The sequence below is a fragment of the Magnolia sinica genome, chromosome 13, assembly GCF_029962835.1.
Source record: "Magnolia sinica isolate HGM2019 chromosome 13, MsV1, whole genome shotgun sequence".
Lineage (NCBI taxonomy): Eukaryota > Viridiplantae > Streptophyta > Magnoliopsida > Magnoliales > Magnoliaceae > Magnolia > Magnolia sinica.
In genome coordinates, this window is record NC_080585.1 from 64,908,517 (window position 1) to 64,936,126 (window position 27,610).

Here is a 27,610-nt window from a genome sequence, read left to right on the forward strand (position 1 = left end):
AGAAAAACCATGCATGAAGGTGTACTCACCCCCGCCGGTTGTAAGTAATCACATAAAGTACGAGGCAAGGGTGCTTGATGCAACTCATTCTCATCCTAGACTTCCTCAACCTTAGGTTGAGGTTAATTTGGAGGTTGATTGGCGGGTTGATTTGCAAACATAACTTCAGTTAACTCTGTGGATCTCGACTGGTGTCTAATCTTGTGATGGATAGATAACCCCTCAACCAATCCTCCTTCACTCAAGAGACATCGAGCGTTATCACAGACCCACTCGGGCATGAAACACTCTCAGCCCTCAATTTCAGAATCTAACCTAACCCTAAAAGGAAATAAGGCTAAGGAAATAGAAATCTGGAAAAAGAAAGAGAATTAGAAAGAAGTTACAAAATTAGAAGTTCATAAATTAAGATCCTGTAGAACAAAACAAAATAAGTCATTTTCTAAAAATAGAAATTCTAAAATTAGAAAGTTTCTAAAAATAAAAATTGAAAGATGAGTTAGTTTCTAAAAAAGCAAAATTCTGAAATTAGAAAATTTCTAAAAACAAACTATAAAACAATCCCTAATCTAAAAATAGAAAGAGAGAGAATTAGGAAAGTTTTATCCTATAATTAGAAAGTAAATTAGTTTCTAAAATAATTTAGAAAAAATCCTAACCTAAAAGTAGAAAGTAAACAACTCCTAATTTTAACCTAATTCCAAAACTAGTCAATCTCAGAAAAAAGGCAACCGTTAGTCCCCGGCAACGGCGCTAAGAACTTCTTCACAACCCCAAGTGTAGGGTCACGATGCAGTAATAATCTCGGTGAGATCGAGATCGAATCCCCAGGGACTAATCTCGCGTGTATTCTGAAAGCAACTAGAAGTAGAACTAGAAGAAGATATAAACCTAATTCTGGATGTGTAGAGAGAGTAATTGTGAATTATTTAACTAAAACTTATAAACTTAAAAGTGGGAACTAGGGTTTCCAAGGATTCACTTGTAGAGATTAGGGAAATCTATTACTTGATTCAAGGACACAACTGAAATTAGAGTACTATCTTATCTAGTTGGAAGATATAGAAATTAAGATCAATCTGAACTTCCTTTGACCTAATTCTCAAAAGAGGAGAATTATGATAATTGGCAGGGATTCCATCACCAAACCATGCCAATGAGACAATGACAAACAATAGGATTTACCAATCCCATAATCTCAAAACATGCAAAGAAGATACTTAAAGCTATTGCAAATCTACAATAATTTGAGCCATAATAAACCATTAAAAACAGAGAGTATTCCTTAAATATCAAACTAGAATCAAACTAAGTTAAGCATAAACTTGAATTAAAGCAATAGAAACATCCCATCACACTACAAGCTTCACCTCTTAGCCCTAGCTAAGAGGTTTAGCTAACCATAGACATTATTGGATGTAAAACCCTAAAAGAAAACAAGAAAAACTACAGAAGAAAGAAGAAAAACACTTGCCGATGACTCTCCACCCTTGTGCTTTGCTCCTCCAAACCCTAGATGATCCCCACAAGTGCCCTGTGAACTCCTATTGATAGTTGAGCAACACCTCCTTTCGCGCCGACTTGGAAAAATTTAGAAACCACCTTAAATTTACGCACTCCTCATAACTTAACTTCATGTTATTTGTTCGATGACATCGAATGGGCTTCGATGTCCGAATGTGCCTTTTTATGTTCTTTTTCCATGCTTTCATAGCTTCATCTTGACTCCGTAACCTTCTATTCATCGAACCCACCTTCGATGTCATCGAGCATTGTTCAAGGAATCGAGAATGCGTCCAAAACAGTCTAGCAAGCTTTTTCAAAAATTCTTTGAAAATTCGATGTCATCGAAGGGGTCTTTGATATCATCGAGGAGAGATTCGAGTACTCAAACATTGTACCCAATATGTGCAACAACTTTGGCCAAAAATCCATAGAAAATTCGACGTTATCGAGCAGAACCTCGAGTCATCGAACAAGTCTTCGATGTCATCGAGTCGGTCTTTGAGTCATCGACCAATGTCTTCAATTTGTCCAGTGATTAACTCAATTTTTATGCATAAATTCGATGTCATCGACCTGTGTTTGATGTCATCAAACAGTAACTTCGATGTCATTGAACGGTGGTCGATGACACAGTCAGTGTGAATTCTGCACTTGTTCTTTTGACTTTATTCCTTCTCCACTTAGATTTCTTAAATCTTAGGACCTTGAAATCTTCAATCTTTGTCTCCTATGATCCATCCTTTGCCTTGGTGATTCTTCAACATTAAATCCATGTTTTTAGCCTTATTTTCAATGTAAGCTCTTAAATTCACCTTGCAACACAAACATGAGTAAAATAGAACATCAAGCATTATCATGTTCATAAAACCAAGAAATAAATGGGGGATAATATGTAATATTTGACCCTCAACACATGCTATAAGGCCCGTATCCTAGACCATACCATTTCTTAGACTTTCGCGATCCTCCCCGTCGAATTTCAGTGACCCATGACTTGTAGACAACGTTTGCCCGGGACCCTAAGTCGCATCTTGAAGATCTAAGTTAACTCAATTCAAAACTTGTACCCTAGCGACCGCGCCATCGCTGCAATTCCAACACTGTGACTTGTGCATCAATGCGATACCTAGGCCAGGAGTTTTGGGCCCGTGTATATATTAATGAAACACCACACTTTACGAATTTCGAGAGATTCCAAAGAATCTCTATCCAATCTATCACATAAATCAATCAAGTACAACCCATCACTCACCCATACCTCTCTCTTTCTCTCTACCAAGTGAAATGAACCCATACCTATCACATCCCTTTCTTACCAACAAGTTAAGGCAACCCATATTCCATGCCACCTCATGCCCCCAAAAGTCAACAAAGCCCATACCCTCCATGTCACCTCCTCTTACAACATCCCCTCACTCTCTCCATTCTCTACCCATTCCCCAAGCAACTGAAAGAGAGAGCAACCGTCCAAGCATTCTAAGGGGAAAGAACCTAAGTGTGTGGCCCACTTCCTACCCTCAAATCTCCCATCCCAATCCTTCAATCTTCATCATCCACCAACAAAGGGAGAGCCAATGAGCTTAGCATTCCAAGGAGCCTAGAAGATTAGCAATCGGTGGGTGATTTATAGGATTAGATTGTGTTTTTGATGATGGGCCAAGTGGGGCCTACCGATTGATGGTATGAATCTCACTTTGGACACTAGGTGTGGCCGATGGCCCACCATGATTCATATGTTCATCCCATGATGGGGCCATTCTCTATGAACCCCGTCATGATGTTTATTTTGCCATTGAGAGAAGGGCATCTAGGCCTTACATTTTTTGTGGAAAAAGGATATCCACCGTGAATTTTGATTGGTGGGCCCACATGTATTGGGACCCACTTAATGTATGTTTTGTAATGTAGGAAGGGAGGGCTCATAATGGCGGAGCCCTCCATCGAACATCTCTCTCTCTCTCTCTCTCTCTCTCTCTCTCTCTCTCTCTCTCTCTCTCTCTCTCTCTCTCTCTCCTTCCCCTGATTTTGGACCACCTTGATGAATGTATTTGTATCTATGTTGTCCTAAACGAGATAGTCTGTTGTCCAGTTACTAGACGTCTGGACCAACCCACCTTTGCTGGTCCACTTGGGCCTGCATGATCTGACGGCCACATAGGCCCAGGTGGAATGGAAAGCTTGAACATCAGCTTGATCCGGATGCAGGTGGGCCATGCTAACGTGGACCCCACCTTGATGCATGATGCATCCATGCCATCCAACTATGACTCCACTGTGATATATGTATTATATCCTAACTGTCCATCTGTGTGGACCCACAGACATGTCTCATCTAGACCGTCCAGACCATGTGAGGCCCACCATGATATATGTGCTGTTACCACACCGTCCCTCTTTAGCGGTCCAGATCTAGCACGTGTGGGCTGCACTGTAGCAGCAACAAGTCCAGACCACTGACCGTATGGGTGGAAAGAAAACAAATATCAACTTGATCGGTGGGCCACATGTGTGGACCCACCTGATGTATCTATTTTACCACCGTCCCACTGATGACGTGGTGTCCACACCATCCAGCAAAGGATGGTGGGACCCACCTGATGCATGCGTTTTATATCCACGTCGTCCGTCCAGCTAATGAACATGGGACCACCATGATATATGTGTTTCATCCACGTCATCTAGCCCATTAGGGATAGTGGTCGAGAAGGCCCACCTGTCATGTATGTAGGGCCCACCTGTTGTGCAGGGCCTACCTGTTGTACTGGGCCCACCTGTTGGCTGTGAAGGGCCTACCTGAAGTATATGAAGCCCATGTGATGCGGCCCATTGTGATGTATTTAAAGCCCATGTGATGTAGTCCATTGTGATGTATTTGAGGCCCATGTGATGCAACCCATTATGATGTATATCAGGCCCATGTGTGAGGCCCATTGTATGTGTGAGGCCAGTTATGTGTGTTAAACACACCATGATGTATGTGTTATATACACACCGTCTATCCATTTTCTTTAGGCCGTGGGCCTCGTCGCCTTATGCAAGCCCATCATGTATGAGTAATGGGCTTACGCTGTCCATCCATTTCCTAGATATTTAGAGGGCCGAGGGCCCCGTTATGATTTTGATTTTGATCCTAAATGGACCGCACCTTAGGATAATGGTGGTTAAATGTCCACCATTATAAACCTCCCTAAGGTCCATTGTTAAAACCATTTCCATCCTTACCCTAGTGGGCTAATCCAAACTGTTGGGCCCCCACCAATGTTAGAGACACCCATTGAGCTAACCCAAACCGTTGGGCCCCCATTGATGATGGTGATTTCCACCATACCTTGTAAGAATGATCCAAACCTTGGAGTCCACCTTGTTCTACACCTGTTTGATTCAACCATAAGGCTCATTCTTGATGTAAGTAGGACATCTGGGCCACACACTATCTAAAGGAGAGTACATCATCACTCGTTGTCGAAGATGGACATATATGTGGTACCAGATTTGGTATATCCACTATTGAAGCTTATCTCGATTCGTGGGTTAGATCCATCATCCTTGCAGTGGACCCCTAAAAAGGCCAAGCTATATGTCCTAGAGGGGGAAGGGGGGGGGGGGTGAATAGGACTATGCCAATTTTAAGCTTTAAAAGCAAAATAAAAGAATATGATAGCCAAATAAAAGAAATCAATTCACAATGCTGAAAACGAAAAGCAACCTCAATAATCAAGAATTGAGACGTTGATACAAATGTTGTTCTAAGGACAACCTTACACCATAAAAACCAAAGGTTTATGGTAGGACAACCTTATTTCTAGAATGTTCTTTGTATCAAGAACTTAAACAGAAAAGGAATGAATAAATATCAATAAATTGAAATAAATTGTAAGAATTTAAATCTAAATTATTACAACATTCTCCACTATACTTGAAATGTAAATATTACAACATTCACATCCACACAAACATTCCACAATTCTGAATGATAAAAGATAGGAAAAATCAAACGAACATTCAAACCACAAGACACAAGAAATTATAGTGGTTCGCCTGTGTGTACACCTACCGTTAAACAACAGCCACACAACTACTCCACTTTTAATATCCTCACACAGGGGATATTAGCGTTCACTATCAAAATAGGTTTCACGGGTTCGCCAAAAACCTTCACAATTGTGTCTTTTTAACTTCGGCTTACACAATCCAAAAACCCCACTTTCTGAGTTTTCTCAAGCAAAACCAAAATAATAGAATTTACAATAAATATAAAATACCTAGATTTCTCCTTTGTAGCAGCCCAGAAGAAGCAATAGGAGTAAAAGTTTAAATGTAGAAGTTCAATGTCCAATACTCACTTTGAAATGGTTCTAGGTTCTAATTGATTTTAAATTAAATTAGTTGGGCTAGCTATATTTGATTTTGATTCCAAGAAGAAGGAATACAACAATTCCTCTTTTCAATTTAGATTGGAATATAGAAACAAAATCAAATTAAATAAGCTAATAAAAGAGAATTTTAAATATGCACAATGTAGCTTAAAATAAACACAAGCTTATCTCAGAGTGATGCCTTGATTTTCCTTGAATTGAATTATCAAACTCTGAAATTCATCGTCTATTTATAGATGCAAAAATCACGTCTACGACTGGTCTTGGGAACCCTTCTACTAGTCATAATAGATGAAATGGATTTTTGAATTTTTAAGCGAGATTGAATCAGACAGTTACACGACCGGTTGTAGGGTGTCTTTGACTGGTCGTAGAATACCAACGACCGGTCATAGGACTCAAAGATTGGTTGTTGTAGTTTGATTCGAAGAACTAGGACTGGTCGAATGACTAGCCAATACTGCTTACATGACCGGTCGAACAGAGTCCAGGACTGGTCGTAGATGAACAGAAAATTTTGAACAATTGCAACAAACTTAGGACTGGTTCTGAATTTTCTAGGACTGGTTGAGACAGTGCTAGGACTAGTCGAACAAGGTCCAGGACTAGTCTCAGAATAGACCAAATACTTATAAAGTGATTCAATTTGAGTTATGTATTTAAAATAACCAACCCTAAGGTCAACCTATGGTCTTTCATACTTGGAACATGAAGTATGGACATTGAAATACTATTTCTTCAGATGATAGATGACCTTGGAAGATTGTGAAGCTTAAGATCTCTATTCTTGATATAACATTGAGCTTGAGATCTTCTAGGGCTTATATTACACTTAATCTTGAGTTATACTTCTTGTAGTGTAATGACCCTGGAAATTTTGTGCTTATCTTTCCTAAGTAGTTGTTTTTGGGGTAATTAGCGCTATACTCGATTGCTTGTGAAATCTGCATCAATCACTTTAAATTGTATCTGCATGACTCAAAACTTGTAGATTAGTTAGCACTATGTTACTCTGAAATCTGGGATCCATCGCTAAATCCAGTTGTTCTGGGGAATTTTTGGAAGTTCTGGATCGGACCTGGACCGCGTGTCGAAAGTCCGATAGTGATGATCTTAGGTTGTTGCGGTCACTATGTTGGGCTTAACCATCACCTCAAAAATCAAGTCCAGATGTTGTTCTGGGTCGATTTGATTGAGTTCGGAGTGAAGAGTGTGACAACGGTTGAAAATTTATTAAGCTTTTATGAAATCTGAGTCGTGTCGCTTGTGTGACGATTTTAAGCTATCTGATCATTGGATTCTGACCCAATTTCACCCTCTGATCAAGGAAGGTGGCTTAGGCATATCCTTGTGCTTGTGGACCTGATCGAGATTCAGTGACCGTTGAATTGAGTGTGGTCCGCCATGGCTGATCTGAAGAGCCGGTCGGTACAAAAACTCAGCCTGACCTAGATCCTTGGTCAGTGAGCTTAAGTCCGACCTTTTATGGTTTTTGGCCCACCAGAAGTGCTTCGTTGGATCGAGAGAGGCTTGCTTTGGTTATAACCTAAGTATACCTTGGCCCTGGGGTTATTTTCATCAATAATAGGCCTATTTATAGTCCTTAAACCCTAGCTCTCTTTTCCATACGAATTTTCTCTAACCCTAGCTTGGAGAGAGAGTCGAAAAGAGAGAGAAAGTGAGAGAGAAGTTGGTGAATCATCTTGGATTCTTTCCGGTTCTTCTACATCCTTGAACCTTCACTTTGAATCATTATTCTAACGGTTCTGAGTTCATCTTGGGGTAAGTTAACCTAACCCTAATCTGTGTTAGAGCTTAGATTAGTCTTGGTGTTGTTGTATCTCATTTCTATTCTTGCTTTAGGGTATTCTATCGCCGTTGACGAAGATAACTCATCTGAAATCAATTCGGTGTTCTTTTTTAGCTTAAGGTGCGGACTTTAAGTGTATAGGTTATGGTTTTCAAGGCTTTCAATGCCAGTGAATGATTTATTCTTGTTATGGATGAGATTTCGCATGCCAAATGTTGTATTTACTTTGCGCTCCTTATATGCATGTGTTATATTGAGAATTGCGTATTCTATGTGTATGTATAAAGTACCGTATGCGTATAAAATACGCACTTGTGTTTGCCATGATTATTTGTCATGTATGTATGCTAGATGTATGTGCGACGACTCCTTGGTAAAAGGAATTGTCCAAATGCTTATATTTCAACATATGTCATATATGTTGTATTATGTATTCTAAGTGCTTGTAGAAATGTCTGAATGATCTATAGTGTGATATTTCAACCTAGTATGGGCGTTGAGAAGCGATTCTCAACTCTCCCACTAGTGTGTATGATTTTCTTCTTGCAAGTTACATTCCTTGTTATTTAATTTCAAGCATTACTTATGCTTTCATTTATGTTAAGTTGATGTTCTTCAGATGCTTGAGTACCACATGATTGAAGTTGTTGTTCCATTACTGTTCTACATTTAATACGAATATCTGTTGTTGGGTAATGTGTTTGAGACTATGAATAGTCCAGGAAATCGGTAATCTGCCTTAAGGTTGTGGCTGAGATTGCTTTCGCCACAAAGGACGTGATTAGACGAACCCGAGTCGTATTACAGTTGTCGGCAGTGGTTTAGCCACGCGGAGTGTTTACGCACTCTATGTCGCTCAACTCAACGTGCGTTCATGCTAGTCGAGTTCGTCAAGTAACCCGATTATCCGATGTATGTTCACCATGTATGGACGCTACTGTTTGAATCTAGGGTACCCAACTTACCAGTGAAATCCTATTAACCATGCTACCTTGATCCGCTAAGACTCATGAGCCAGACATGGTAGTATGGGACACCGTGGTCTAGCTGTCGGCCTACGCTGGGGTAACGAGCCTCCCCATAGTGACCAATGAGCAACGAAACTCGTGAGCCGATTATGGTGGTATGGGACACTATATTCGTGCTGTCGGCCTACATTGATTGGTGATGAGCCCTTTGTAGTGACCTCGAGCATACCTGGATACCGCAATGAGGTGACGAGCCGAACTGTGGTAATAAAGGTATGAAAGGTGTGCATTGATTGGTGACGAGCCCTTTGCAACGACCTAAAACCATATGATCGTATGAGATGTCTAGGACTGACGACCCTAGAATGGATCACTGTTTGGATGGTGATATGGGGAAGGTATCTTAGCTTCCCAATCCTACTGTATGAAAAGGACTAATAGCAACTTGGTAATCATATTCATGCACCGCATTTGCATGTGCTTTGTAGATGTGGTGCACTTTGAGGCGATGTCATGCGTAACGTAAGATGGAGACGCTGAGGTTGTACGCGTGAGGGCACACATCATTTTACATACATCCTTGCATTAACAAGAGTACTTAGGACTTGTTTAATTATTCTGCTTTATCATTACTGGTTAATTGAACTGATAACATGTTAACCAGTGCCTTATTGTTCCACTGAGTTGATCACTCACTCCCACGTTCTGGGGCGGTGTTAAACACCCACTAGACCTGTCTTAGGTTCTGATGTTGCAGATGTTGATGCGACTTCTGAGGCAGAGCAGAAGATGGATGATGAAGAGGTTGCTTTCTCTTATATGCAGTTTTCAGACAGGTTCTAGCGAGCCTTGTTCTGATGCGCAGGATTTTGGGATTATTTTTGGGAATTAAATGATGTAACTTGATACTTGTAATTTTGATAGTAACACTTTCATTACGACCTGGTTTGTATACGTACTTCAGGGATTCACACTTGTACACATATATTTCTATAAGTCTTCCGCTTGCTTTATTCACTTATCCCTGAATTATATCTGTGTTTTGGCTTAATCTATTCCATGATTTATGCACTAATACAGACAACATACATCCATCATTCAATATGTTGCATAAGTGATGTTTTGGAACTCGGGAGCTGAGTTATGCTCGACCCCCGAATTTCAGGGCGTTACATGTAGCTTGAATTTCACTTGACTTGGGTCTTAAACAAGATCACTTCTTTATAGCTTGTACTTGCATTTCTTGAAATGGATTGAAGAAGTTCTTCGTTCTTGACTTGAAGCAAAGTGTTTGGAGCAGTGATGCAATGTCTTGATCATATATACCAATGAGCTACACAAGACATAGATTGATGTTTTGGCACCACAAATTTTAACAACCAAAGGAGCATAAAACCATAACACTTACAATCTCCCCCTTTGTCAAATTTGTGACAAAATACACTCTAATAAAAATAAGAGAAGCACAACATGCTCAATAAAGAATCACGCACCAATTTGGTTAAAGAATCTTGCACCAGTTGTATAAGAGAACCAGTTACAGCTTGGTTAAAGAATCATACACTAGTTTGGTTAAAGAATCATGCACCAGTTGTCAATAACTAGCATAAATTCTTCCTTACTTCTTGACTCCCCCTGAGTAGCACACATATAAAAAATTTAATGCTACTACCCTTCAATACATAGTCCATTCCAATCAAATTCAATACTACTACCCTTCAATACATAGTCCATTCCAATCAATACTTGAAATCTTCTCCCTCTTTTGTTCACAATATGACAAAGGAAGAAATCAAAAGGATAATTAGCAGGAGACTAAGAAATATATGAACTAGTCAAGATATAAGCAAGTTAAAAAGTCCACACAACATAAGCTAGTTCAAACAAAAACTTAAGGTTCACACAACACCAAAAGTAAAAAGTAATAAAGTTAATACAGACCAATATAATCACTTCAGCAGATCCTGAAGAAGGAGCAGAAATAGAAAGATCAAGTTGATAAAGGCCGTTATTTATACGCCTGAGATACTTACGCATATATTTAAACCTTAAATAGTGAGCAACATTCATATTTTCTACCTTCTCTTCCAGAGCACGTAAGCATGCAACAAACTCAAATGGCGCATAATCAGGATCATTTCCAGAGTCAGATTCTATCTCATCAAAAATGTCATCCATGTTAATGTCCTTAGGATAAAGATCACTAACATCTTCTGTAAGACCCGTGTCCTAGCTCATACCGTTCCGTACGCTTCCGCGGTCTTTCTGATCAAATTCTGGTGACCCGCGATCTTTTATCGGCAATTGCGCGCGACCCCGATTCGTATTTTGTATTCCAGAGTCAGCTCGACTCGAGACTTGTACCAGTGCGACCGCGCCGTCGCCACGGTTCCGATGCCGTGACTCATGCACCGACCCGATACCTAGGCTAGAAGATGTTGGCCTGCATTCAATTCGAGAAAACACCGCGCGTTGCGAACTTTGAGAGAATCTCTACCAAATGTCAAATCAATCCCATCAATCAATCAAAGTACACAACTCATCAAATCAAGTACCATATCCCATTCCCAAGTACAAAAGCAACTCCCAAAAGTCAACTTTCCTATCACCTCACCCTCTCTCTCTCATCTCTTTTATTTTCCAAAAAAAAAAAACAAACCCAAGAGCTCTAACGTCCATGGCTTCCATGGAGAAGCTTGGTGTGGCCCACTCCCTACCACCCGATCCCGTCCTCCAAAATTAATCTCGACCGTTAAAATCCATCACTTGGAGCTCTAGATCGTGTTGGCGGAAGAAGGAAAAGAAGATTTTACGGTGGGTGTCTTCTATGGTTAGATCCATCTTTATCTCTCTCCCTCCTCTCTTTATTTTCTTTTATGATAGGATGATATGTATGTATGGCCCACCTGATCGACAATCTGGACTATTCAGATTTTCTGGACGTCCAATGAATGGGACCCATCTTGCTGCCCATTTTGAGCCAATTGGGATGGAGGGAAATAACAAATATCATCTTGGTCCATGTGGACCCCACCATGACTGATGTATTTCATCCATGCCGTGTGGGGTGGCCCCATATACGTGGGACCTACCTTGGTAAATATGTGTGTGCAGTCCGTCAGATGCTGGACGTCTCCAATGAAGAGTTAAGAGTGAGGTGCACTCTCTTAAAAAAAAAAAAAAAGAAGAAAAGAAAAGGAGGAAAAAGGGGAGGGGTTTTAAGGCTTTTGGAAAGGGCTGCCTATGCAGGCCCCACATTGATGTATCGTTCTAATCCACACCGTTAGTTCCACTCCCTAGCCCATTTTAGGCATTGAGACAAAAAAAATAAAGCCAATCAGAGGTTTTGGCGGGCCATAGCATAGAAAACAGTTATTTACCATTGAAAACTACCCTGCTATTTTTGTACCCCGAGACATGCCCAATATTGGACTCGTTGCATTTGTTATAGGTTGCAGGAGCCAATGGATGGAGTGGATTTTGTTGATGAGGGTCCCACCTATGAAAAACTGCAGTAAAACAAAAATAAAATAAAAAAAATAAAATAAAATAAACATGCAGCAGGACACTGCTGCTGCCAGCGGGCGAGCAGGCAGCGCCTGCTGCGCTGACGGACGGACGGCCAGGTAAGGACCCACGGTCCCAGCCGTGGCCCCACCATGATGTGTTTGGAAAATCAAGGCCGTGCATTTGATGGCCCCTTTATGGCATCGGGTTTCCCCCAAAAATTAGCCGTATAAAGCTCTCAAGTAGCCCACATCACAGGTAACAGTGGGATTGATCATCTGCCATTGAAATCCGATTTGGTTTCACAGAAGCTTTGGATTAACTTGAAATTTGTTTTTACCATGCATCCAGGTCCGTGTGACCTTATCAATGGATTGGATGGAGAGTAAACGTCATGGTGGGCCCCGTGTAAGACCCACCTCTAAAGAAGAGGGTTGGCCGGCGTACGTCACACGCCATCTGTATAGCTGCTGTACGAGACGTCAGCGGTTCATGCGAGTGTGTGAAATCCACACTGTCTATCTGACGGTGGGACCCACTAATGTGTGGATCTCGTCCATGTCATCGGTTCATCCGCATGGGCCTCTCTATGATGTATGTGCTGAATGGCACACAGTCCATGTGGACGGTGCTGCGGGGACTAACCATGATGTATGTAATTTATGTTCACCATGTTCAACTAATGGGCCCATTTTGAGGTCCGTATTTGGACGGTGGTAGGTGCAGTACACCGTGATGTATGTGTAATCCACTCCGTCCATCCAATAAGGGAATGTGGACCCCACCTTGATGCATGTACTTCATTCCTTGTCGTCCATCTCAAGGGTCCACTGTGATGCATGTATTTCTCTAAGCCGTTCATCTGTTCAGATTAATTGGACCTACCTCATTGTACCCATTTTATGTGTTGCCCATGTACGACACGTGCGGTCTACTATAGGGCCACCCTGCACGTGCTGAACGTGCAGGGCATGGGCCATCTTTGATGTGTGTGACTTGCATCCACGTAATCTACGTGGGGCCACCTTGATATTGTGGTTCATCTACATTGTCCACTGCTGTGGTATCCACCCGATGTATGTTTGTATATGCACCGTCCAGCAACTGTGTAGGTCCCACCTTAGCATCCATGCCACCCACCTGGTAGGCCTCCACCATAATGTAAGTGTGTTATCACTACCGTCCATCTTAGCCGTGGACCATACCATGATACATGTGTTTTATCTCCCTGGACAGTGGGTTGCACAATGATGTTTGTGCTCATTCAGACCGTCTAGGTCGTGGGCCCTGCTTGATGTACACATCCATACCATCTAATGTGGTAGATTCAAATCTCTAGTGGGTCATGTGCGTGGACCCATCCATGATGCATATGTTGTATCCATACCGTCCATAGTCTGGGCGGTGGTCACCCACCCACTGTGCACATCGTCTAGATTAGTGGGACCCACATGATGTTTGTACATATCGTCCATCCGGTCGTGGGATAGTGGAACACCGCTGTGATGTACGTGTTTCTCCCACACCATCCCGCGGTGCCGTGGACCCGCCGTGATGAATTTATTGTATTTACACCCAGTAGATTTGGACGATGGGCCACACCTTGACGTACTTATTATATCCACATCGTCCATCCCTAGATGTGGGGCCCACCTTGGTGATGTATCCGTCGCACCATCCAGCATAGGACGGTGGGCCTGCCATGATGTACGTGTTTCACTCCATACTATCCATCAGTTAGGTAGATGAGGCCCACCTTGACGTACTTGTGGCCCATCTGTGAGGCCCACCTTAATGTATTTGTGACCCATCCATGAGGCCCACTCGTTGTATATTTGAAGCCCATGGTAATAGGCCCATTGATGCGGCCCATTTGATGCAGCCCACTAAATGTGTATAAGGCCCATTAGTGCGGCTCATTAATGCGGCCCACTTGTTGTACATGAGGCCCATTGGTGCAGCCCAATGATGCGACCCACCATGATATGTATATTAGGCCCAAATGGTGTGGCCCAATGTATCAACCCATCGTGATGTGCAAGGCCAACCTGTGATGACTATTTAAGGCCCACGTGTTGGATATTTGGACCCACCTTATGTTTGACTCTATGTGGTCCACTATTTAGGAGCAATGTTGGTTGAGTGTCCACATTGATAGGTAATGATGGTTAAACGCCCACACTGTGACCTTCCCTTAGGCCTTATCGGCCGATTGCCGCTTACCGATTCTTATCTGTCGTGGCCGATTGTTGATTATCGATCAAGGCTGATTATCGATCGAGGCCGATTACCGATTCTGATCTATCTTGGCCGATTGCAGAATACTGATCGAGGGTGGTTATCGATCGAGGCTGATTACCGATTCTGATTTGTCGCGGCCGATTATCGATTGTCGATCGAGGCCGATTACTGATTCTGATCTATCTTGGCCGATTGCAGAATACCGATCAAGGCTGATTATCGATTAAGGCCGATTACCGATTCTGATTTGTCGCGGCCGATTGTCGATCGTCGATCAAGGTCGATTACCGATTCTGATCTGTTGTGGCCGATTGTTGATTATCAATCGAGGCTGATTATCGATCGAGGCCGATTACCGATTTTGATCTATCTTGGCCGATTGCAGAATATCGAACGAGGCTGATTATCAATCGAGGCCGATTACCGATCTCGATTGTCGAGGCCGATTTTGATTGGTGAGGCCGATTGTCGAGACCTATATGATGTATATGCAATCCGTAGTTGAGGTCCATTGTGATGCATTTGAGGTTCAGGTGATGGAGTCCATTATGATGTATATGAGGCCCATGTGAGAGGCCTATCGTGATATGTATTAAGCTCTTGAGTAAGCCCCATGGTGTTCTATACTTGGCCCTTGTGTGAGGTCATGGGTCCACTATATGTAGGATCTATGAGGGTCATTCCTTGGGGGCAATGTTGGTTAAATGTCCACATTGTCGAGGTCGATTGTTAATGCCGGTTGTTGATACCGATTATGAGTATGTGACAGCATAGCATCATGATACATGCCCATATGCATCATCTGCATGTTTGTTATGAGATGTGGTTGATCATTGCATATGTCATTAAGCATGTTGTTATGAGACTCCCTGATAGGCGGAGGTTATCTCACATGAGCACGCGGTATGCGCAGGATTGATGCATGACTGGATTGTATGACTCATGCATCTCGCATTATGATTACTGTACGCCCTAACGACATCAGGGCCGTAACCTCCACAGGCATATCATGGATGGTCAAATGGGACACCGAAAATATTTTGTACTAGTATACGGGCGCCATAGATATCCCTGGGTAAAAATCCCTAAACCTCCGTGGCCCGGAGACGCCCCAACGTAGAGACCGAGTGGATACATGAGCGCCCGAGTGCCGAATACCAGGAGGCCACGTCTCCCACTGTGTCGTGGTCGGTTGGGAGGGGGTGTGGCCTTACCCGCCCGAGGGTAGGGGGCAATACTAGGCTGAGTTTGACCAGCTCATGAATGGGTCCGCTATCGACGTGCCGGATAGGTATTGGCAGACTATTGGCCAAGCGGATAGTGAGGTTTCTTACGCTCACTTGGACTGTGCGGCTAGGAGAGCGGCAGTGCCATTTGGAGTGTACTAAACCCCGGTGATGATCCCAGAGAGAGAAACCGTACTGATATGTGGACTTATTGAGTAGGAGTTGCATACTCATACATTCATTTCATTCACTATCCACTGGGTTGGTGGTGCGCAACTAGTTGTCATGTGTGCCTTCGCAATGGTTAGGATTTCGGTTGGGGCGCGCAATTAACCTAAGATCAGGAGTTCACCACATTGAGTCTGACTATCCAAATTTAGGTATGGGACTGGTTTGGATAGAAGTCCCTTGTGATGGACCCCATTGCCAGCGATACTACGTACTATCATCCCGACTTCACACTCCAGTATGGTTATTCCATTCGCACCACATATTGCATAACATTCACAACATACGACATTTTGGGTTATTGTGTCTCTGCATTTATATGGCCTAGGTATGGCTGACGTTATTTGTGTTACTCATCAGGAATGTATATTGTATTGCATCCTCTGCATCTGATATTTAGTTATCTATGATTCCTCATTTGCATAATTGTTCTATATTGCGTATTCTGACATTCATTGACTGATGGGCTTGTCTGTATTTTCGCTTACCCTGATATCGTATGATCTTATCGATATTTCTACTTACTCTGATAGTTCATGATCTTATCAATATTTCTGCTTATTCCGATATTGTATGATTTATGGATTACCGGTATTTTTTTGGTATTGTATGACCATGGCATTGTATTGAATACTTGGCACATACCTTGTGCACCCACTTACACCACCCTCTAAGCTTTCTATAAGCTTATGCACGATAGATGCGTGCAGATGATGATAGGTTGTAGCAGTGTTGAGCTTAGAGCGTGCAGCGGTCTTCTGGAGCTTGACTTTCGATTTACGTATTTCCCTTTCAGTATTGTATTCAAATGTTTATATTAGTGGATATGTGATGATGATGTTGTCTTTGTGAATTGGGTAATCTTGTGGTTATGCTTATTATGAGTTAAATGTATATTTTAAAAAAAAAATCCTCCTTGTAGGAGCCCACGATCGGAATCTGGTGCATGGACACTAGGAGCCGACAATGGGGTACTACAGAGGCTGTCGGCACCAGATTCGGTGATGGGGATTCCTGTGAATCCAATTTCTGGGTTTGGGGCGTGACATCTTCTTCATTCCCAACTTCAGCTCCACTTCCACCAACATCCACTTGGCCAGGAGCCAATCCCAATTTCATCTTGTTTATATTAGAATTGTTGAAAATGAGATAATGGATAGGAGCCTCTCCAATAGGCATAGCCACTAGCATATGATTAGCTAAAATAGTCATAAGATAGGCAAATGGAATATCACTATAACCTGAATGGAGACGAAACTGAATAATGGAATGACATATTAAGGAAGGCAGACAAACTTTAGTACCAGAAATGACAGAATGCAAGACCCGAACCATAAAAGATGTTAGCTCTGTTTTATTACTAGAACACGGATACATATTTGAGATAAACATTCTATAAAAGACCCTGTATCTGGGTAATAAATACCTTGCAGGGAGCGCATTCCCTTTATGAGTCCATTGCACATTCAAATTACAAAGATCTCTCATTAGCATACGTTTCTCTGATTCAAAGGATTTTTTAGTTAAACTATGAATAGGAATACCCTCATCATTAACAAGAATATCCATTAGACCAGATATCAAATGACGATCTACATCAAATGGCCCTTCTCTAGCATCAATCTTAAAAGATAAATTCTCAGAAGAAAAGTAAGAAAGACATGCAAACATGGCCTATGCAATAGATTGGAATGCAGGCTCACCCCAATGTAAGATGTTATCGCATCCTACAGCTTGGAGTAGAGGTAGGATACCAAAATGAGCAATATGATTAAGATCAACAGGATGTTCAACAATGACATTGTGCATACGCAAATTCCTCACATATGAGGGATCATCTTCAAGAGACCGAAGATGGCGCCGAGTTAAATTCGACCTAGAAGAGGAAACAACACGTTGTTTTCTTTTTCCCTTTAGAGTCCATTTGCAATAAGAAAGACAAGGAAACAAGGAGATGCAAAGGATGTATAGTGGGGTTTTGTTAGATCAGATTTTTCATAAGAAAACCCCAAAATTGCAATGAAAGATCAAATAAATTACTCCACGAGTGAAAATGAAGTGGTATAGACTAGAATCTACAAGAAAAACACAAATGACGCACTAACCTTGAAGATCTAGGTCGGTGGCTTCGACTGGTCGGGCGTCGGCTCATTAGAGAGGGAATAGGAAATGAGGAAGATGAGATATTTCTCTAAACTTTAAAAGACCCAACACGCTCCACGACCGGTCTTGAGCTGTCCTTGACCGGTCGTACCACGACCAGTCGAGCACTTCCACGACTGGTCGTGTACAGGAAAAAAACATACATTTATCATAAAAATTTGTAATTTAAACACATAAAGTATCCAATATATATACACTATGATACATACATGTATGAATAATCAATTTTGAATGCACATACCAAGATCAAATTTTAATTTATTAAACCTACTTTTGTCGAGCGATTTAGTGAAAATGTCAGCAAGTTGAGTCTTAGTCGGAATGTATTCCAAAGATATTATCTTTTCTTCCACTAATTCACGAATATAATGATACCTGATGTTAATGTGCTTGGTACGTGAATGTTGGATTGGATTTTTTGAAATATTTATCGCAGTGGAATTATCACAATATAATATCATTGATTCCTGTGCAATTCTATAATCGCTTAACAAACGTTTCATCCAAACAAGCTGAGTACATGCATTTCCTGCTGCGATGTTTTCAGCCTCAGCAGTTGAGAGCAATATAGAACTTTGTTTCTTGCTAAGCTAAGAAACTAAATAATTTCCAATATATAAACAACCACCACTGGTTGATTTCCTATCATCGATATTACCAGCCCAATCAGCATCAGAGTACCCAGCCAATTGAACACTAGTATCATATAGATACCAAAGACCCAATTTAGCAGTACTTACGACATATCGCATAATCCGTTTAACTGCAGTTAGATATGACTCTTTAGGGTTAGACTGATATCTAGCACAAATACCAACACTTAGAGCAATATTAGGTCTACTAACAGTTAAATAAAGTAAACTACCAATCATACTTCTATACAATTTAGGATCCACATCTTTACCTGTAGAGTCCCTTAAGAGTCTTAGAGTTGTACTCATAGGAGTATCAAAATTCTTACCATTCTCAAATCTAAACTTTTTAATCAAGTTCAAGGCATACTTGGTTTGAGAAATAAAAATACCATCAGGTTGTTGTTTTACTTGCAACCCTAGGAAATAATTTAATTCCCTAACCATGCTCATTTTGAACTTCGATTTCATTAAATCTTTAAATTCAACAATCATGTTAGTACATATTGATCCATAAATTATATCATCAACATAGATCTGAACCATTAAAATATCATCGTTATATTTCTTAACACAGAGCGCCTTATCGACATTACCCATTTGAAAATTATGACTTAGTAAAAACTTAGTCAATTTTTCGTACCATGCCCTGGGAGCTTGTTTTAGACCATATAGAGTTTTTTTTAAGACGGTATACATGATCAGTTAATTTAGGGTCTTCAAACCCTATAGGTTGTTCAACATATACTTCTTCATGTAAATTGCCATTCAAAAAGGCACTCTTTACATCTATTTGCTAAATTTTAAACTTTCTAAAGCATGCAATAGATATAAAAAGTCTGATTAATTCAAGGTGAGCAACTGGGGCAAAGGTTTCATCGTAATCAATCCCTTCTATTTGAGTGTACCCTTGTACAACCAGTCTTGCCTTGTTTCGAATAATATTACCAAGTTCATCAGACTTATTTTTGAAACTTCACTTTGTTCTAATAATATGTTTATCTATAGGTCTAGGAACAAGGTACTACACATCATTTCAAACAAACTGATTAAGTTCTTCCTGCATAGGTACTATCCAGTTTTCATCAGAAAGAGCTTCTTTTATATTTACTGGTTTAATCTGGCATGTGAAGCACACGTAATTACATATGTCTTCTAGCCGTCTACGAGTGCCCACACCAGTGAGAGGGTTTTCAAGAATTTGAGTAGTTGGATGATCTTTAACAGTCCTCTGTTCAGAATTATTTTGACTTAATGAAGTATCTGATTTGTTAATCAAAAGAACTTCATCATTATCTGAATTAGGGGTAGGTGTATTCAAGTGATCATCAATGACCACATTAAATGACTCTTGAATCACACCAGTTCTGTTATTCAGAACACGATATGCACGACTGTTTAAAGAATATACTAAAAAGATCCCTTCATCACTTTTTGTGTCAAATTTTCCTATATTTTCACGGTCACGCAAAATATAGTACTTGCTGCCAAAAACTCGAAAGTATTTGACAGTAGGTTTCTTATCAAACCAAAGTTCACAAGCAGCTTTATTATTAGATTTACATGTATAAACACGGTTAATAATATAGCACGCAATATTTACAGCTTCAACCCAAAGATTTCTAGGGAGCTTCATACTATTCAACGTTACATTTTCCATTTCTTGAAGCACTCTATTTTTCCTCTCCATAATTCCATTTTGTTGTGGTGTTTTGGGAGCAGAGAATTCATGTGATATTCTCTGATCGCTATAGAATTTCTCAAAATTGCTATTCTCAAATTCAGATCCATGAACACTGTGGATTTTACTGACTTAAGAACCTTTTTTCAGTTTGAATCCGTTTAAGCACTCTTTTTACTTCATCAAGGGTTTCTGATTTATCCCTTAAGAAGGCTACCCATGTAAATCTAGTATAATCATCCACGATCACCAGAATGTATTTTTTCCCACATCAACTCTCTGTCCCGGTTGGTCCTATAAGATCCATATGGAGAAGCTCGAGTGGTCTCGATGTGGCATTAGAGTTCACCTTTTTGTGAAGCTCCTTGTTTGTTTGCCAATTTGGCATTCGCCACATATTTTGTCTACTTTCTGTATTTTAGGTAGACCTCTTATTAGTTCTCTTTTACTCAGTCTATACAAATTATGGTAGTGTACATGTCCAAAATGTTTATGCCACAAATCAGTCTCATCGGTGTGGACCATGTAACACGTTTGACTAGATGAACTGGATTCACTAACAATATAGCAGTTTTCAAAAGTTCTGCGACTAGTTAATATTACTGAACCCTTTTTGTTTAAGATTTCACAACCTTTTACTAGAAAATTTTACGCTATGATTGTTATCACATATTTGAGATATACTTAACAGATTGTGTTTTAGTCCCTCAACATATAAAACATTCTTAAATAAGGGAAGGTTATAGAATTGAACCGTACCTTGGCAAATAATCCTGCAGTTGATACCATTACCAAATGTGACTGACCCATCAGTCGTATCACTAAGGTCGGATACTAAAGCCTTGTCGCCTGTCATATGCCTAGAGCACCCACTATCAAGGTACCACTTTGAATGGCTTGTAGCTTTGAAAGCAGTGTGGGCAACCAAGCAAGTAACCTTAGGAACCCATTTCATAACTGTTTTGGGTTTAGGAGTATAGTTGGTCTTCTTGTATTTGTAATTGATGTACGAGTGACCCACTGAGTTAGATTTTAAGAGCTCTTTAAAAAAATCAACTATTTTTTCAGCTAAAAAGTTTTGGTTTTGAGTTTTATAGTTGACAGGTTTTTGAAAAGTTTTAGCATTTTTAGAAAATCTTTTATTAATACTTTTCTCTTTTGAGTTAGAGGTTTCTCCTTTCATAAACTTAGGAAGAGTATTCTTCTATTTAGAAGGTATATTCTTATCATAGCCCAACCCAGATCTGTCGCCACATTTTCTAGATTCAGATAGAAGTTTTTCAAACTTTGGATCTCCTTGGGCATACCTCCATATATCCTTTAAACTCAAAAGTGAAGAGTTTTCAAGCTTAAGTTTATCATTTTCAGATTTAAGTTTTTCAATCTAGGAGGTTTTGAATTCTAAATTACATTTAGTCTTTTCAAAACAATCTGAAATATGGGATTTTTCTAAAACAAGTGACTCAAAATTTTCTTTAAGCTTTGAAAATTTTTCTTTTTGTAGTTTAAGTTTGACAGCAATTTTACAACTTTCCTTATATAAGGCATTGTAGGCATCTTGAAGATCATCTTCATTTTCACCATCACTATTCAAATTTTCTTCACTTGTTGAATCATCATTATCTGAAAAAGTGAATTTAGCTAGAGTCATAAGGGCTTTAACTTCATTGCCCGACTCATTTTTAGAACATTCTGATTTAGAAGTAGCTTCAGAATCGGAGGATTCATCCCAAGTAGCCAACATGCTCTTCTTTTTGGGTTTGTCCCTTTTAGGACACTTGTTTTCCAAATGCCCATATTCTTGGCAATTGTAACATTGACTATCTTTTAAAGATTTTCAGGTTTTAATTTTAGATCTTTTCTTATCATTTGATTTTTGAAAATCAACCCTCTTTTTACTTTTGAAGATCTTGTAAAACTTTTTTGCTAAAAGCGCCATATCGTCTTCAGAATTTTCTAAATCAGAATTTTCTTAAGAAATATATTTAGAAGATTTAAGAGCGATGGATTTACCTTTAGGAGCTTTAAAGTTTAACTCATAGGTTTGTAAAGACCCAACTAGTTCTTCTACCCTCATATTGTTCGTTTCACGAAGTTCCTGAATCGTGGTTACCTTAGAGTTGAACCGTTTAAGAAGTGAGCGTAGTATCTTTGCACATACTTTACTTTCTGAGATTTTATCGCTAAGACCCCATATAGAGTTTACAATGTCATTCAATATTGTATAAAAGGCCATAAACATTTCATTTTCTTCTATATGAATTTCCTCAATTTTGGTTGTGAGGAGTTGGACTTTAGATTTCTTGACAATTGATGTACCCTCGTGTGTAATTTCTAAAATATCCCAAGCTTGATTTGCAGTATCACAGAATATAATTCTTTTGAACTCATCCAGTGATATTGTGCAAGTGATTGCATTTAGTGCTTTTGCATTGGCACTACTCTCATTTTTGTGAAGAGTGGTCCATGAGAAATACGGTGTTACTCTCATCGATTTTGAACCATCGATACCAGTCACTTCAGTGGTAGGTGGGATCCATTCAGTCACTGTGGCTTGCCACACACTCTCATCCATTGATTTGAGGAAAATCCTCACTTGGCTTTCCAATAGGCATAGTTGGAGCCATCAAATGGTGGAGGCCTAATGACTAAAAGGCTATCAAAATTTGACATCTTATATATAACTTAGATCGTTAGCTCATGAAATGAATCCAAGAATAAAGAATTAAAAACGAGCTATTAGGCTCTGATACCACTTGAAAAGGCCAAGCTATATGTCTTAGAGGGGGGGTGAATAAAAGAATATGATAGCCAAATAAAAGAAATCAATTCACAATGCTGAAAATGAAAAGCAACCTCAATAATTAAGAATTGAGAGGTTGATATAAATGCTGTTCTAAGGACAACCTTACACCATAAAAACCAAGGGTTTTATGGCAGGACAACTTTATTTCTAGAACGTTCTTTGTATCAAGAACTCAAACAAAAAAGGAATGAATAAATAGCAATGAATTGAAATAAATTGCAAGAATTTAAATCTAAATTATTACAACATTCCCAACTGTACTTGAAATGTAAATATTACAACATTCACATCCACACAAACATTCCACAATTCTGAATGATAAAATATAGGAAAAATTAAACGAACATTCAAACCATAAGACACAAGAAATTATAGTGGTTCGCCTGTGTGTACACCAACTGTTAAACAACAGCCACACCGCTACTCCACTCCTAATATCCTCACACAGGGGATATCAGTGTTCACTATCAAAATAGGTTTCACAGGTTCACCTAAAACCTTCACAATTGTGTCTTTTTAACTTGGGCTTATACAATCCAAAAACCCCACTTTTTGAGTTTTCTGGATCTCCTCAGATAACCAACACAATGAGATTTTTTTGGCTTAACCTCAAGCAAAACCAAAATAATAGAATTTACAATAAATGTAAAATACATGGATTTCTCTTTTGTAGCAGCCCAGAAGAACCAATAGGAGTAGAAGTTCAAATGTAGAAGTTCAATGTCCAATACTCACTTTGAAATGGTTCTAGGTTCTAATTGATTTTAAATTAAACCAGTTAGGCTAGCTATATTTGATTTTGATTCCAAGAAGAAGGAATACAACAATTCCTCTTTTCAATTTAGATTGTAATACAGAAACAAAATCAAATTAAATAAGCTAACAAAAGAGAATTTTATATATGCACAATGTAGCTTAAAATAAACACAAACTTATCTTAGAGTGATGCCTTGATTTTCCTTAAATTGAATTATTAAACTCTGAAAGTTGTGGTCTATTTATAGATGCAGAAATCACGTCTACGACTGGTCTTGGGAACCCTTCGATTGGTTGTAAATGAAACGAATTTTTAAATTTTTAAGCGGGATTGAATCAGACAGTTACACGACTGGTCGTAGGGTATCTACGACTGGTCGTAGGACCTCTACGACTGGTCGTAGAATACCCACGACTGGTCGTAGGACTTAAAGATTGGTTGTTGTAGTTTGAGTCAAAGAACTAGGACTGGTCGAATGACTAGTCGACACTATTCACATGGCCGGTCGAACAGAGTCCAGGACTGGTCATAGATGAACAGAAAATTTTGACTAATTGCAACAAACTTAGGACTGGTCCTGAATTTTTTAGGACTAGTCGAGCCAGTGCTAGGACTAGTCGAACAAGGTCCAAGACTAGTCTTAGAACAGACCAAATACTTTTAAAGTGATTCAATTTGAATTATGTATTGAAAATGACCTACCCTAAGGTCAATCTATGGTCTTTCATACCTGGAACATGAAGTATGGACATTGAAATACCATTTCTTCAGATGATAGATGACCTTGGAAGATTTTGAAGCTTAAGATCTCTATTCTTGATGTAACATTAAGCTTGATATCTTTTAGGGCTTATATTACACTTAATCTTGAGTTGAACTTCCTGTAGCTTGAATTTCACTTGACTTGGGTCTTGAACAAGATCACTTCTTTGTAGCTTGTACTTGCATTTCTTGAAATGGATTGAAGTAGTTCTTCGTTTTTGACTTAAAGCAAAGTGTTTAGAGCGGTGATGCAATGTCTTGATCATAATACCAATGAGCTATACAAGACATAGATTGATGTTTTGGCACTACAAAATTTTACAACCAAAGGAGCATAAAACCATAGCACTTACAACCTCGCCTTAGGATATATGATTTGATAGTACCTTGAATAGTTTATGATAGCCTAACATGGACCATTCCATATGGACTTCTATATGGGCATATCATTCAGCCCCTACTCTTGTAAGTAACACACCGATTAAGGCTGATCATCGCATGTTATATCTGATAATCATTCTAGTGTACTCAGTTTAGTAGGACACACTGAGAACATGCTTAGTATTGCATCATGATACATGCCCATATGCATCATTTGTATGCTTGTTATGAGGAATGAATTGATCATAGCATATGTCATTGGGCTGTGACATTTATAGGACTCCTTGTGAGATGGAGTGCCCCACATTATCGTGCAGGACTGATGCATGACTGGATGGTATGATTCATGCATCTCGCATTTGTGTGACACGATCACTATACGTCTTAGCGACATCAGGACCGTGGCCTCCACAGGCACATCATGGATGACCGGATTGGATACCAGAAATACTTGGTTCTAGCACTATGGGCACATAGGATGTCCTTGGGTGAAAGTCCCAGAACCTTTTTGCTACAAGGAGATGCTCCAATGTTTAGACTGATTAGATGCATGAGTGCACGAGTGCCGAATACCAGTACGTTGTGTCTCCAACTGTGTCGTGGTCGGTTGGAAGTGGGTGTGGCCTTATCCGCCTGAGTGAGGGGGTTATAAGTTAGGCTGATTATGACTAACTCGTAAATGGGTCCGCTATCGACGAGCTGGGTAAGTATAAGCAGACTACTGGTTAGGTGGATAGTGTGGTTTCTTCCACTCTCTGGGCTGTGCGGCTAGGGAGGCAGCAGCCAGTGTGGAGTGTATTAGACCCCGGTGATATTCCAAAGAGAAACTATACTGATATATATACTTGATATGAGGACTAGCATGCTTGTGTTGCATCTTGCATATGACATTTGGCCACGCAGGCTTTGCATTGCATAGCCTTGGTGTGGCTAGTAGCATTTATGGACTTGCCAGCATTTTCGCTTACTCTGATATTATATACTTGGTACATGCATTGCACACACATGCACACACCCTCTAAGCTTTTCGTAAGCTTATGCATGACTGTTGCATGCAGGTGACGTTGGATCGCAGCAGCGCTGAGGTAGGACCATGTGACAGATCATCTTGGAGCTTTTAACTATCTTTGTATTTTCCTTTCCGCATTGTACTCCAAGTTTTTGATATAGTGGATATGTAGTGATGTTGTTTGTGACTTGGTTATGCTTGTGCTTATGCTCCTTTACCAAAAAAAAATTAAGTTGAAATTCCTCCTTGAAGGATCCCAGGATCAAAACATGGCATATGGGTGCCGGGAGCTGAGAATGGGATACTACGGAGGCTGTCGGCGCCGGACTCGTCGATCGGAAATTCTATGAGCCCGGTTTCTGAGTTTGGGGCGTGACATATGTACTCAATTTGCCTTAGCTCACATGAATTTCTATGTTAGTCATAACGCGGCCTACATGTTCAATAAAATGCCCAATAGAGTAGAATTTCCTGATTTATTGCTTGCATCTTTTCCCATAGCTGCGTAGTTGATTTATTAGTGTTTTTAATTGACTGGGACTACTTGGGTAGTCGGGTTGGCCGGCAAACCGTATATCCATTGGAGCGGCCCTAACCAGGTCAGCTTCCCTAAACTAGTCTAATTGACCTGGGGTAAACACAGACAACCGACAGTAGTTGGACTACGCGGGATGCTTGCACCCAATGCCGATTATGCCGAGATTCATCGGAGTCAACCGAATTAGCCTAATAGTCGAGCAACAGTGTGTCCACCATGTATGATCACGCCCGCCTAAATCTGGAGCACCCCATACCCTAGAGAGGCCTACTAATAACCGTTAGTGATACGATTCTCAAGTCTCGAGAGCCAAGCGACTTGGGAGTTGTAGTCGTGTGTTGAGGGACTCTTAGAATAACCGAATGTGGTGTTGGAGTCGCATATGAGGGAGTGTTGGATTATGAGGGCATGCATCATCTCATGACAACATACATATGCATTAATAAGAGCATTTAGGAATTGGGTATTTAAGTTGTTTTATCATTACTTGTGCTGGTGGAATTGATAATGTGCATAACTTAAAGTTAATGGAACCACTAAGTTGAGCACTCACTTCCACTATGGGACGGTGTTTTGAAATACTAACCAGGAAATATTATCGATGCAGGTACTATTGAGATCTTTGATGGGTGGGATTAGAGTGGCTTGCACCACCGACGTTATGTTTTAAGTGATTGGACCAAACCGAAAACTTTGTACTTTAAACATTTGGGGTATATGTATTGTGGCTTGGATAACCCCATTTGGACGAACACCATATTTTAATTGTATTTTTACTGTTAGCCCTATAATTCTGAATTTTTGTCATCTCTACCTCACTTTGGATTCACTATATTGCATTACATTACTCTGATTACTCTTGTGTGGAATGAATGTAAATCTAAATGAGATCGCACTTGCATTTTTATTTGGTTAACACTCGAAAACTCGGGATCGAGGTCACTGTACTCGGGTGCCAATTTTCAAGGTGCTAAATATCGTCAGACACATTCAGAAAGTGCATGGTAATGATAATTTTT